Raw genomic sequence first — 13,613 nt, 5'->3', positions numbered from 1 at the left:
AAAAATGTATAAACATGACTATGTAACTAAGAAAAAAATCTCAGTAAGGAATAATGAAAAGAAATACTCTTGGTTACCTTTGAATATTTGGATTAGGGGTGATTTTTTTCCCTCTTTTTAATTTTCCATATTGTGCAGACTTTATTTTATGACAATACCTTACATGTATCATTATGGGGCAACGGAACAGAGGAAACTGCCCAAGGTCTGAGGAACATATTTAAAGTTCTTCCTGTTGCTTTCCCAAGCCAACTTCAGAGGCTGGGGCAGCTTCTGATTCTCACTGCTTGTCCTTTGGCCCCTCATGGAAATGGGCGTCTTGTCTTCCACAGGCGAGGGTGGGAACGCAGCATCACAGACTTCCCACATCCCCAGAGTCCCCTTCCAACAAGTCACAGAGCAAAATCAAAGAGCTTTTCCCTAACTGTCCCATTAAAACGCTCAGATCCAGTTCTAAAGAGACATGCACTGGCGTGTGTGTGTGTGTGTGTGTGTGTGTGTGTGTGTGTGTGTGTGGAGAGAGAGAGAGAGAGAGGAGAGAGAGACTTCCTCCCTTCTTTCCCTGTCCTCAAGGGCAGCAAGATAAACTCTAGGATAATGATGCAGTAATCTGTCTTCAAAAACTACTAGAATAACAATGCAAAAGAGTGAGGACTAAAGGAACCCCAATTTAAAATTGCATAAAGAGCAATTTTAAATAACATTCAAGCCCATCCCACCTCTCAAACTTGCCATAGAATCCAAATTAATGATCTCAGATCCTTACCTACAGGATTTCGCCCCTAATCTAATTCTAAATTAAACCATGCATGCAATGCTCAGATAAACACTAAAAATGCCTTACACAGTACCACAGACGTGTATCATATAAAAATGGTATGCAAACATCACAAAAATCTTTACATAAAAACAGTAAAAGAAAATACCCCAAATATTAACTCTGCCTGAATTGAACATTTGAATTATGCATGGTAACCCTACAGTTATGGTCCTAAAAGTGTCAGGGCAAATTAGAGATTTTAATTTCAGAACTACAATAAATAACCAAAGGGTGTTCACCATGGAAAGAAATTCTCTGAAATGTTTATAGAAGCAAAAGCATCTTAGTAAAGAAAAATAACAATCCTCCTGTTTTATCTCTTTAATAAATCCAAGTACTTGCAATATCTTATATCAATTGTTTTCTGAAAGGTGGACACACCTGTCCCTTTGATATTAAAGAGCAGCAGCAGGATTTTTCCATGCGAGACACCACCTTGAGCTCACAGGTTTGAACCCACTGAGCCCTCTCAATCCTCATGACAACCCTGTCACCTGAAGATGCAAGCCCCAGGGGGTCTCACAGCAGCTAAATTGTCCATACTAAGACCCAAACCAGATTAATCCGGCTGCAGAGGAAACTTGTTCTTTCCACTACAGAACTATAGATTTCCTCCCCCCTTTTTTTTTCTTACACCAAAAATACCCCTTGCCTCAGTTTTGGACAACCTCTAAAAAATCAACAACTATCCACTAACCAAATAAATAGGAGCCATTCTGAATGAAGAAGGCACTAAATTACTATATCAATTTCAAACAGTTAAACAGTCTCCAAATTAGAACTACAGGAAGGAAGCTATACATGGCCTTCAGATAGGAGGAACAAAAAATAAATAAATAAATAGACCAATTAAATGGTCTAATGGAGAAAAAGAAAGATATAGAAGGACCTAAAAATAGTTCCTCTGTTATCTCTGCTTTAATAATAGCAGATTAGCATGCATTCTCTTGGAAATGTCACCCAGGCAACCAGAAATACAAAGACAGGGATGTTTGGGGAAATATACGTATATAAATCTATTTTTTGCCATCTTTTGAACAAAGATGATCACTAGCACAGGACAAACTTAATTAGAAGACTATGTAAGGAGAAGAGAAGTAGATACAGAAGAAAATTGTGTTAATAGATACTGAGTATACTTTCGTAGGGCAACAAAATATAGAAATAGGTCTCTTTCTATAGGGAGGCCCTGCCCCATCACCTCAAAATTGAGCTAACAATCTGGTAAGAGCATTAAACATATTTTTCCTGTGTTTTTCAAAACTCACATTTTTATCTCATAAACCAAAGACAGGTTCTTTCTTTCGTTCTTTTTCCTAAGAAAGGTAGATTGGCAAATTTTAAAAACACATTTGGAAAACTACCTATGTCCCATTCGACTAGTTTGACAAAATGTCCCTGTTGGCCTAGATTGCTCCCCTGCTTGCTGGGAGTGTCCCTGTTGTTCTATTGTAATCCTTAGAAGGCTCTCCTCTTTCCCAATGAAAAGGTTACTGGTGGGAATGAAAAAATATACCGTCACCTTATATTTAGCCACAAAAAAATATTTCTTGAGCACTTATGATGTGCTACCTATTAGGATGGGTTGTAAGATTAGCAAAAATGAAAAAAAAAAAAAAGAAAAAGAAAATTATAAGACGGGAACAAGCTCAGACAATCTAGTTGAGAAGACAGAAATAACACCTGGAAATAACAGTGAAATGGTGAAAAATTGGTGATAATTGGTGCAGTGTTAGTTCAGCTCAGAAACAAAGTAGAGAGTGCATCCCATCAGGTGGGTCCCTCCACAGAACTCAAGACAAAAGCAACCGTGCTTCTTGAGCACTTCCCGTATACCAGGCACCTGCCAGGCATCATGCCACCTGATCTCACGTTATGCCCAAAACAACCCTGAAAACTTTCATTTTGCCCATTTCACAGATGAGGTAACTTGCTCCAAGTCATCTCAGAGAATTCCAGAATGTCTGACTCTCAGGCAGTTCTCCACCACTGTGGATATACATAACCTATGTTATTGTTTAGATCTGGAATGTTCCTCCAAAGCCCTTGTGTTAAAGGCTTAGTTCTCAGCCTCTGATCCTATTGGAAGGTAGTGGACTAGTCATGGACTCTAAGTGGTAGGGCCTATAGAGGGAGATCCACCAATCACTGGGGACATGTACTTGATGGTGTCCCAGACACTGGGACCCAGCCCCTTCCCCTTCTCTCTTTGCTTTGTAAGCAGCTTCCTCTGCCACACTCCCAGCCCCAAAGCAACAGGGCCAACCAACTATGGACTGAAACCTTCAAAACCATGAACCAAAATAACCTTTCTTCTTTTTAAGTCGATTATCTCAGACATTTTGTTACAGCCATACAAAGCTGACTAACACAACCTAATTTCAACCCTCCCAGAAGCTGGTCTAGTTACTTATTACCACAGCCATCAGCTTCCCTTTCTGCCCTGCAGCAGCATAAGGTATAGTCAAACCCTGGCACAGAATTGTTGGGTCACTTAGGGCCCAGGCAGGAAACTAAAGAGGCTGTCCTACTGAAGAGTCTTAGTTAAGAAGCTATTGAGATGAAAGTAAGAAAGGGTTTAGGAAAGTAACTGAGGCTGCAGGCCTCTAGTTTAGCAATAGCAGGAAGCAAATACCACCCCCAGCCTGAAGGCATCAGGGGACAGAATGGCTAAAAAGACTCAAAGAGGGTGACTGTATAGACAAGACAGCTGGCAGGAGCTGTGGCCCATGGCACACAGCCAACCTGCAACATGCAACCTAGCAGAGAGAGTAGGAGAAAAAGAGGTGCCTTCCCTTATACTCCTCCTTCCCTCCCATCTCCTGCTGGACCTACTAGTGGCCAAATCATACTCAAAACCAGAATATAAAAACAGCTATTGATGCCAACGGAGATTGCCTCTCAGGGCACAGATCCAGGTGGAGAAGGAGCCAGCCACGGGGATGCAGAGGGCCACAGGGCTATCTAGTCCACTGGCTGTCTTCCCCCTGCAGAGATGCTGTGCTCTAACTGAAGCAGAGACAGTTGGCCTGGTCACTCTTTGAGAGATAAGGTACCAGAAGAAGACAGGGCCCTGGGCAGCAAGATACCAGGCACAGCATACCCGTGAGGCCAGGCCAGCTACCCAGGCATTCAGCCTGGACGGTGGTTTAGTGTTCTACCATCACCATCTTGAAATTCTTCGTATTGTTCTAAAACATGGCCTCACATTCGCACTGTGCTCTGAACCCCATGAATTATGTTGCTGGTCCTCTGCAAGGAAAACCATTTTCTTCACTAGAGGTAATTGAATTCTATAAGTATCACAATATTCCAGATACACCAATCAAACCAATAGGATCCAAAGTAGCAATCACGCAAAAGAAAGTAATACAGTAGCATGTGTAACGTGATAAAATGGAGGTGCAGTTTACCTTTCTTTCCTTCCTTTGCTTTCTCTCCTTTGACATCAAGCAGTAAAGTGGCCAAGAAACCTAAATTAACCATCCCCTACAGAGAAACAGACCTTAATTACAATGGCCTCTCCATAGCACCATGTGAATGAGTTTTGGGTTCTTCCCCAGATAATGTGATCAGTGCAGACTACCAAACAGAATAATTCATGCTCTGTAGTGGACTCACCTGCTATACCCCATTTGATGGGATGCCATCTTCAAATTAGTTCAGTAATTGACAAAGCTACCCCCTTTATCTTGCCTGTGCTCCCATGTACACAGGCCCCAGTTCAGGACTTTGCATTGAAAATATATGGGTAAAAGGCCTCCTGATGGGCCAGCAGCATTTGCAAATAATGTTTCTAAGATGCTTTCTAAAAGCCTAGAAACTTGAGCCTATATTGCTTCTGCTTCTCTTTCTTGAAAGATTCCAACATCCGAAGCCCTCCTCTGAGTGATTATATTTCTGAAAGCATTTGGGAAAACCCCATGTGAGAAGCCAGACAGGCCAGTAGCTGCCCTTTCTCCCATTCATTCCCTCCAAGGCCATCTAGCAAAGTCAAGCACAAAACGCTTTCAGCCAAGACAGAGATCAAACTGGCTTTTGACATCCTCTTTCACTCATTCCTTCGCTTTAGAAATACAGGATGGTTGATTTTGTTTTAAGTGTTTGTGTCTTTTGTTGTTTGAAACTAGAATCAAAATTCAAAGGAGCAAAATCAAAAGCATTTACAAAACCTCTACTGTGTCAAGGAAACTAGAATCCAGGGGGTAAATAAAATCTAGGGGCCCTGAAATGGAGAAAATCAGGAGTTGCAAAGTATACACTCCTGAGCTCCATAGTGGAATGAAGGTCCCTCCCCATCCCCACCAACCCCATGAAACATGTCTGAGTCCTAATATCTGGAGCTAGAAAAATGTGTCCTTATTTGGGAAAAGGATCTTTGTAGATGCAACTAGGTCAAGGATCTTGAAATAAGATCATTCTGTATTATGCAGGTGGGTCCTAAATCCAATGACAAGCATCCTTACCAAAGATGCACCAAGCCAGGTGTGGTGGTGCACACCTATAACCCCAGCTATTCGGGAGGCTGGGGCAGGAGAATGGAAAGCCTGAGCAACTTAGCCAGACCCTGTCTCAAAATAATTTATTTTAAAGGGCTTAGGTATGGCTCAGCAGCAGAGCACTTGCCCAGCATGCACAAGGCCCTGGGTTCCATCCTTAGTATTGAAGTAAAAGAAGAAAATAAATAAATTTTTTAAAAGGATGCACAAAGAGAGGAGCCCAGAGGAGATAACAATGTGACACAGAGCAGAGCTTGGGGTGACGCAGACTCAAGCCCAGGAATGTCCACAGCCACCAGGAGCTCAAAGAGGTTAAGAAATGAATTCTCCCCTAGAGCTTCTGGAGAAATCTAGACCCTGACAACGCCTTCATTTCAGAGGTTGAGCCTCCACCACCTTGAGAGAGTAGTTTCTGCTGTGACGAGTCCCCCAGTTTGTGGTAGTCTGTCACAATGCCACAGGAAACAAATAAAAGCTCTTGGCCCCGTCTCTCACTCAGGCCTCAGCTTCACAACTTTAGGGAACGGAAAATGTGCAGCCTTCCCAAGCAGCCCCTTCCGTTTGCACAGTGAGCCTGGTTCTGGCCCCAGAGCAGGTCTCACTGCTTTTCCCCCAATGCAGGGTGTTGTGTTTGGGGACAGTAACATCACACTCCCACAGAGCTTTTTCAGGCCAGAGTCCTTCTGCCATGCCTGGAGGTTTGGGGTAGGGGGGTGTCCACCTGCACCACACTAGACATCAGATTACCCCCAGAGAATTGAGACACACAGGTCAGGGGACCTAACATTCTAGATCCAGCCAGATACACAGAAGAAATGCCCAATTACTTCCATTATTTGGCAGGCTCCAAATTTTACCAGCCCCTGCCCCACCCCACTCCTCTCTCCTCCTGTGGACCACAGATAGACCCTACTGTGGCAAGCTCTTTTGCCCTCTTGCTTCTACCTTCCGAAGGGAAGGTAGGAGCTATGGCAGATTAGAGGGTATTCATAAACCTAGTCAGGGATTTATTCCCCTGGATGTCTCCCTGCCAGGCCACAGCTCAGCCTTGGCCCTGACCCTCCACTGAAGAACACAGCACCTGCCTCCAAATCTTGCCATGCAACTCACCTCCCCAGAGCAGTTTCTGGATCTTCTCTCTCAAGTCACCCATTCAGAGCTTCACGCATTGCCAGCCACTCTCAGGATTTCCCTAGCCTTGCCCACACCTGAGTTCACAGTCCCTTCATTACACTTTCTTCAGTTCCTCCAGGTTGAGTGTGTCCATGGCCACACTCCTTCCACATGGGACCCTGGAGGATAAATAGGGTTTACCAGAATTGACTGAATTAGTGCTTAGAACACCTGAAGGCGTTTGCATTGATTATTATTGGCAAGCTCAGTCACCCTGCCTGAGGAGCTCTTGAGCTGAGTGATCATGGTGCCCTATTTACTTCCCTCCCCAAGTTCAATACATGTGGTGAGGTGACAAACAATAGATGTGGAGAAAGCTGTCAAGTTTGCTTTCATCTGGAGAATTAAAAGAAGCCCCTAACTCCTATGCTGCCTTCCTGCTGTCCTCCCCATCTCTAAGGTCAGGATCCTCCTGATCATGCTATTGTTGCATGTGACAAAACTCAGTGTCTCCCCACACCCCCAGAATGAAGATAATAACTCCACCACTGGCCCTCAGGATCCAATTCCAACCTACCTCAGAGGAACCTATTCACACCCATTAGATGATTGTAAAAAAAAAAAAAAATAGCTAATGTTAACCAGGATGTGGAGAGCTTGGAAACTCCATGCCTTGCTAGTGGGTATATAAAATGGAAGCCCCATAGAAAACAGCATGGATCCTCACCACAGGATCCAGCTATTCTACTTCTGAGTATAAACCCCCCAAAAATGAAAGCCAGAACTTGAACATATATTTGTACACCCATGTTCACAGTGGCATCATTCACAATAGCCAAAAGGTGGAAATAACCCAAGAGCCCATTGACAGATGAACAGATAAACAGAGGTGGTCTCTACATACAATGGAATATTATTCAGCCTTATAAAGGAAGGGAATTTGGACGCAGTTGCAATGTGGATGAACCATAAGGACATTATGTTATCTGAGACAAGCCCATCACAAGGGGACGAACACTGTATGCTTCCTCTTATATGAGGTACCTGAAGTAGTCAAATTCAGAGACAGAAAGTAGATGATGGATACCATTGACCAGGGAACAGGGGGACAGGAGCTGTTGAATGGTATGGAGCTTCAGTTTGGGAAGACGAGGAAGTTCTGGAGATGGGTGATGGGGATGCCTGCACGACAACGTGATGTGCTTAATGCTACAGAACAGTACACTTAACCTGGTTAAAGTGGTAAATTTTACGTTATACATTTTTAACCACAATTGTTTTAAAAATGTATTAAGAAAATTTAGTCCTTGCCTATCACACAAAGCACATCACTAGGGCTACGTCAGTGATCAAAGGCCACTGTCCCCATGAAGTGGGCTCAGCTCTTGCACTTCCCCCACACACTCCCTGTTCTTGTCAATCTGTCCCCCATATTAATTCCTCAAAGATGGGGGACTAGAGCCTGTTCATCCTATATCTTGAGAACCTAACATGGGGTCAACCATATAGGAACTGCTCAAAAATACTGTCTGAATGAGTGACTAAAAATCCACCCAGAGAAATCTTTGCCTTTTTTTTTCAAGTCCTCTAGGCAGTCAATACTTCAAATTTCTGAAATTTACGTAGCTATATGTTCAGGAACAGAGAGAGTAGAGCTATGCACTAAAGTCACTTTAAATCTTTAAATATTCTGTTCACAAATAACTCTACAAGTGCATAAATTATGGGATTCAAATCAGAATTGTTTATTAGCCATGGGACCTTAAGTAAGTTATTGGATGTTCCTAAGCCTGCTTCCCTTATCTATGAAGCAGGAATGCTAACAGAATTATAGCGAACATCTGTTGTTTTGCAATCCAAAATGCAGGAACCCACCTCCTGGTGACAGTATCACAATTTTCTGGCAGAGAAACACCCCTGCTCCTACTTCCCAACCCATGGCTGGCTCAGAGGTGGTGTTTCAGTCCGCTTTTGTGTCTCTGAGACCAAAAGAACTGACAGAAAGAAAGTTTATTCGGGGCTCACAGTTTCAGAGGCCTCAGTCCACAGAGAGTCAGCTCCATTCCTTGGGGCCTGAGGTGAGGCAGGAGGTCATGGCAGAAGGGTGTGGTGGAGGAAAGCAGCTCAAGACGTGGTCACCAGGAAGCAGAGAGCCAGCGCCACTCATCAAGGACAATATAACCCCAAGGGCATACCCCCAGTGACCTACTTCCTCCAGCCACACCCTACCCTCTACAGTTACCACCCAGTTAATCCATATCAGTGGATCAATCCACAGATTAGGTTCCAGCTCTCATAATCTAATCATTTCACCTCTGAACATTATTGCATTGTCTCATACATGAACTTTCGGGGGACACCACATATATAAATCATAACAGCCAGAATACGTGACCAAGCCCAAACCTAGTAATATGTGGCACCCCAACCTAGGAGGAGACTCAGGATCTGGGCAATGCTCATGAACCTGAGCAAGTCATTGTGAGCAATGCTGGGACTGGGGTTCCTTCTTTCTGGCTGGATTTGAAGCCCAGATGATGTAAGGCGGAAGCTCTTTCAGTCATCCCACAATAAGATGAAGCCTAAAAAATGGTGCCACCTCCAAGGAAGAAAACCAAGTAAAACAGAGCGAGAAACCAGATCCTGCTAATGAAGCTTGAGCCCTGGATCAAGCCATACCCGAAGTGATCTTCTCTGAACTACAGAGTTATCAGAGCAAAGATAACATTTCTTTTTGGATAAACTATTTTGAGTTGTAGGGTTTCTGGCACAACAGAATTGAGTCCCAATTAAAATAAGCATTTCCTAGAAAAGTTACTGCAAGGATTAAATGAAGTTCCCAATATAAAGCATGCATAGTGGACACTCGGTAAGTGGCAGATGTTTAAGTTACCTGCAGTGGTTGTTTATTGTTGTAGTACTGTTCCTGTCTTCTTCTGGGACCACTTTAATTGATGTGCTTTGTCTCTGACTTCTGCTTTCATTGTCCCCCAATGACACTCTCTAGGATAGGAATGGGGACAACAAAATCTGTTTGCCACTACTTCCTAATCCCCTCCTGACAGACATCACTATTGGACCACAGCATCCTTTCCTGCTGAGCCTGGATTCCTATTCAACTCAACGTTTCAGGTAGCCCCTACCACTCAATCAGAGAGGTCAATCAAAATGAAACAGATTTGTCTGACTCTGGTCTGGCAAATGTCAAAGTCTTTCTATAAAGAACTAGGTAGAGTTTTGAATATGATCTCTATCATATATTCTTCTTTATGTTTGTTTTGTTTGCAAGCCTTTAATAAAATTTTTACAAACATTCTTTGAGCCAGGCACGGTGGCATATGCTTGTAATCCCAGAAGCTCAGGAGCTTGAGGCAGGAGGATTGTGAGTTCAAAGCCAACCTCAGCAAAAGCAAGGTGCAAAGCAACTCAGTGAGATCCTGTCTCTAAATAAAATACAAGATAGGGCTGGGGATGTGGCTCAGTGGTCATGTGCCCCGAGTTCAATCCCCAGTACCAAAAATAAAAATAAATACATAAATGAACATTTTTTTTTTTGCTCTCTCAACTGTACAAAAACCCTGAAACTAGATTGTGGCTGTCAAAGGAACCGGCACATCTCATCTGCCTCCACATGATCAAAATCAGCCATGTGGTGTGCTCAGAGATACTGCCACCAGAGCCCCACAGGACACAAGGAATTGCCTAAAAGGTAACATGGGAGCTTTGGTGAAGGGAATTTCCTGTTCTCATCAGAACAACCCCAGGTGAATTGAACTCCAAGATATAATCCAAGGAACAGGTACAAGACCCATTTTGTTGTAGCTTCTCTTCTACTTCCAGAACCAAATTTACAGAACCAAATGACCCTTTCAAAGCATTGGACTCCCATCCCAGAGTCAAGTTTTTGAGAGAAATAAAGAAACAGAAGGTTCAGCTCATCACATTTCTCCATTGTTACCCTGCCTCTCACGATTAAAAGAACAACCCTGAAATAATTCCAAGATAGAATGTCATATTTCTTCTGAACAATCCTTGATATTTCCCAGCAATGGGGCTGGAGGGCAGGTACTGGGAATTAAACTCAGGGGTACTCGACCACTGAGCCACATCCCCAGCCCTATTTTGTATTTTATTTAGAGACAGGGTCTCGCTGGGTTGCTTAGTGCCTCCCCATTGCTGAGGCTGGCTTTGAACTCGTGGCCCTCCTGCCTCAGCCTGCTGAGCTGCTGGGATTACAGGTGTGCACCACTGCGTCCAGCTCTAGCATTTTTTAATGGAGAGAATTACATATAAAGATTGATTTGGTTTTCCTCTCTATTATTCTCCATGTTTGATTCTAGCTTGAATGAAAAGGACTGGATTTTACTTCAATTATGTTCAATTATTCATTCAACAAACAATTACCTACACTCAGAATCCCCCTCAAGGCACTTGCAAGAAGAAAGACTGATACATAGATGATGAGCAGAGGAATGAGAGGAGTGTGTGCAGGGTAGCCTGGCAGCAACTCAGTCACCTTGCAAGGAGAGAGTCCAGAGGTCTGCTGAAGAGAAGCAGTTGGGTAGGGAAGAGCAGACAGGATTGACCAACAAAGGGGGTGGGTGATAGGTGCTGAGCCCCGGTGGCTTGAGCAGAGGCTACACGTGAGGAGGCTTAAGAGGCTGATAAAAGGGGAGGGGGGAATCATGAACATCCTTGGAGTCCAAACTCTATCCTGAAAGCCACTGAAAACCTCCGAAGGAAATTAACCAGAATGACTGACTTTGATTTTTGTTTTCAGAATGAGTGACCACAGTTTGAAGGATGGACTGAAACAAGAAGGTCCTGATTGGGAGCAACTATCCCAGTTTGAAGGTAATTGGAGCCATTCAGGCTAGAAGCCATGAGGGTATGGACCAAATGGATGACAGCAGGAACCAGCAAAAGGGTCATACAGCAACAACAATAAAAATCAGAACAGCTCACACCTACACAATGCTTACTCATGACAAGACAGGATACCTGGTGCCTCTGTTTATCAACTTATTTAATCTTCACATGTACCTGAGATAGATTGGTTCCTATTAGCAATCTCACAAACAGATCAGGAAACCCAGAAGGAGTTAAGTAAGGATGTCTCGCAGCTATGCACGTTTAAACCCAGACATCTGTCTTCAGAGCCCACACTCAATGTCCACACTGGCTGCTCTCCTAGTGCAGATACAGACCGTGGTGCTCAGAACTGGACCTTGTTCCAGTGGTGAGACAGGGGAGACCGTCTGGGTCTAGCTTGTGTGCCTGAACATTGCCTTTCAATTTCTTAAGCCTCCTCTGAAACTTCTCCACAAGTCTCCCCAACCCATGCACCCACATTCTCACCACCAGCCCCCTGTCCTTTTCGGTCCTCGAATCCCTGCCTTGGCCATGAAACGCAAGCGTCTCCCAGTTGGAGAGAAAACCTCACAAGCGTTGCCAGTTGGGTGTGGGAAAGCCCAGAGAGCGCCGCTGCTCTTGGAAATACAGCGCCTTGGGTCTGTTATTTTCAATCAGGCAGAACTGGGAAAACTTTGAGCAGGCTTGTGTGGTTTCCTTCTCGGAGAGCGAGTCCTCGGCAGCCCCACTTCTGTGCTCACACTACTTGCCTACAATGGACCACGCACCTTCAGTGGAGACTGGCGTTTAAGGACAGAAGCGTGCTCCCGGCCGACCTGGTCTGGGCCTCCAACAGACCCACCCGCTGGTAGAAAGTGACCCTGGTGGGGAGATCCTCGCAGAACCAAATGGCGTTTTGCTCCCGGCACAAAATTTAAAGCAAGCATCTGCAGCAAGAAACTTGTGTACTATTTCCTGCGGACAGGGAGACCTCCTGCCCCTCCCGGGCTGATACAACCCACTTTGCACATCCTGCTTCTCCGGGAGCTAAAAATAAATCGGTATGCACTGAAAAACACTCAAACACATCTCCCCAGAACACCCTTCCCGAGTCCCCGAAGGCAAGAGAATCTTTCGGGTTCCGAGTCCAAAATGCAGACCACTTCCTGGTCTGGATGCAACCAGCGCCTTTCCGTCGCTCCCACCGCCCCCTCCCCAGGCGTCCTCCCCTCGCGCCTGCCTCCTGTGGCCTCTCAGGGCCGATTCCGCAGGCCTGGGATCCCGCGGGTGCCCTAACCCTCACCCCCGGACCCCGAGAGAGATGCTCCCAAAGTCCCCAAGCTCACGAACGCCCCCTTCCGACCCAGTGCGCCCCCAGCCTGCCTGCCCCGCGCGTCTCTGCGCTCCCTCGGCAAAGTTGCTCTCTCCTTTTCATCTGTCCATCCTCAGGGTCTTTGATTTTGTTCGATTTCCCCTGAGAGGTGTTGGTGGAAGGACAGGGAAATGGACAAGGTGAATGGCACCTGGGAGGGGGCTGCCAGCACCAGTTTCCCAGAACCGCGCTCCTCGCGCCCACCCCTGATCCCACTGCGCCCCAAGCGCGGGGGTCCCCCCAGCAGCGGCTCCCGGCGCTGGCGCCTCCGGCACACCCGCCCTGGCTGCAACTCCGACTCGGCTCCGGCTCCCTACAAGCGGAGGAAAGGCGCTGCGACTCACCGCCTCGGCCGCTCCCGGCGTCTGTGTCGCCGAGAGCGAGGCGGCGGCCGCGGCGGCAGAGCCTTCCCTCCGCCCGCCTCCCCCTGGACAGCTCGGCCGCCAGCCGCGCCCCCCTCCCCAGCCCCGCTCGCCGCCTCCCTCCTGGCGGCTGCAGACCCCCTCCCCACTGTGGCCCCGCAGGCAGCTTCTCCTGGGAGGCCAGACCTCCTGGGGGCAGGGGTACCTAGTAGAGGCTAGTGTGCAGGTGCAGTGCTGCCCCCACCTAGCCTAGTCCCCGAGTCCTCGCCCACTGCCCAGGCTTCTAACCGTGTAGCACCCGCACTTTCAAGGGATGCTATCTGCTTGCTTTTCGGGAGGTGGGTAGATCAAATTCAACCTAGAACACTTCCTTCCAAGCTTCATTAGGGGGCCCTGGGGTCCCTGCTCCCCTGCAGTGAAGTTCAAGGGAGCTTTGGAAGGTGTTTCAAAAAGGCTTTCAGATGCCTTCCTTCCTGGGACCCAACAGGCTCACGAGAGAGGGGGCTGCTCTTGATTCCACCCAGAGCCTTCTGTGAACGGTTTAGGGTGACATAACAAAAACAGTCTAGGAGGGGAACATCTGAGGAGCCTCTCTT

The 13,613-nt window shown here is 46.0% G+C and overlaps 1 protein-coding gene across 4 annotated transcripts in view; it reads right to left on the bottom strand.

The window, feature by feature from the left end:
* The window catches only part of Ncald (neurocalcin delta), a 398,774-nt gene extending 385,757 nt beyond the window's left edge, over positions 1-13,017 (bottom strand). For 2 of the 4 annotated variants that reach the window (XM_027948790.3, XM_027948796.3), the window contains exon 1: positions 12,072-12,260. The gene's annotated coding sequence lies outside the window, so the exon portion shown is untranslated. Of the gene's footprint in view, positions 1-12,071; positions 12,261-12,999 lie in introns of those variants that run through there. The other 2 variants (XM_071602204.1, XM_027948784.3) reach the window with 2 other exon arrangements.
* Between the last annotated feature and the right edge of the window lie 596 nt (positions 13,018-13,613).

This window comes from Marmota flaviventris, chromosome 15 (genome assembly GCF_047511675.1).
Source record: "Marmota flaviventris isolate mMarFla1 chromosome 15, mMarFla1.hap1, whole genome shotgun sequence".
In the NCBI taxonomy this organism is placed as follows: domain Eukaryota; kingdom Metazoa; phylum Chordata; class Mammalia; order Rodentia; family Sciuridae; genus Marmota; species Marmota flaviventris.
The sequence above is the reverse complement of the archived record's forward strand: the minus strand, read 5'-3'. Positions and strand labels throughout refer to the sequence as shown.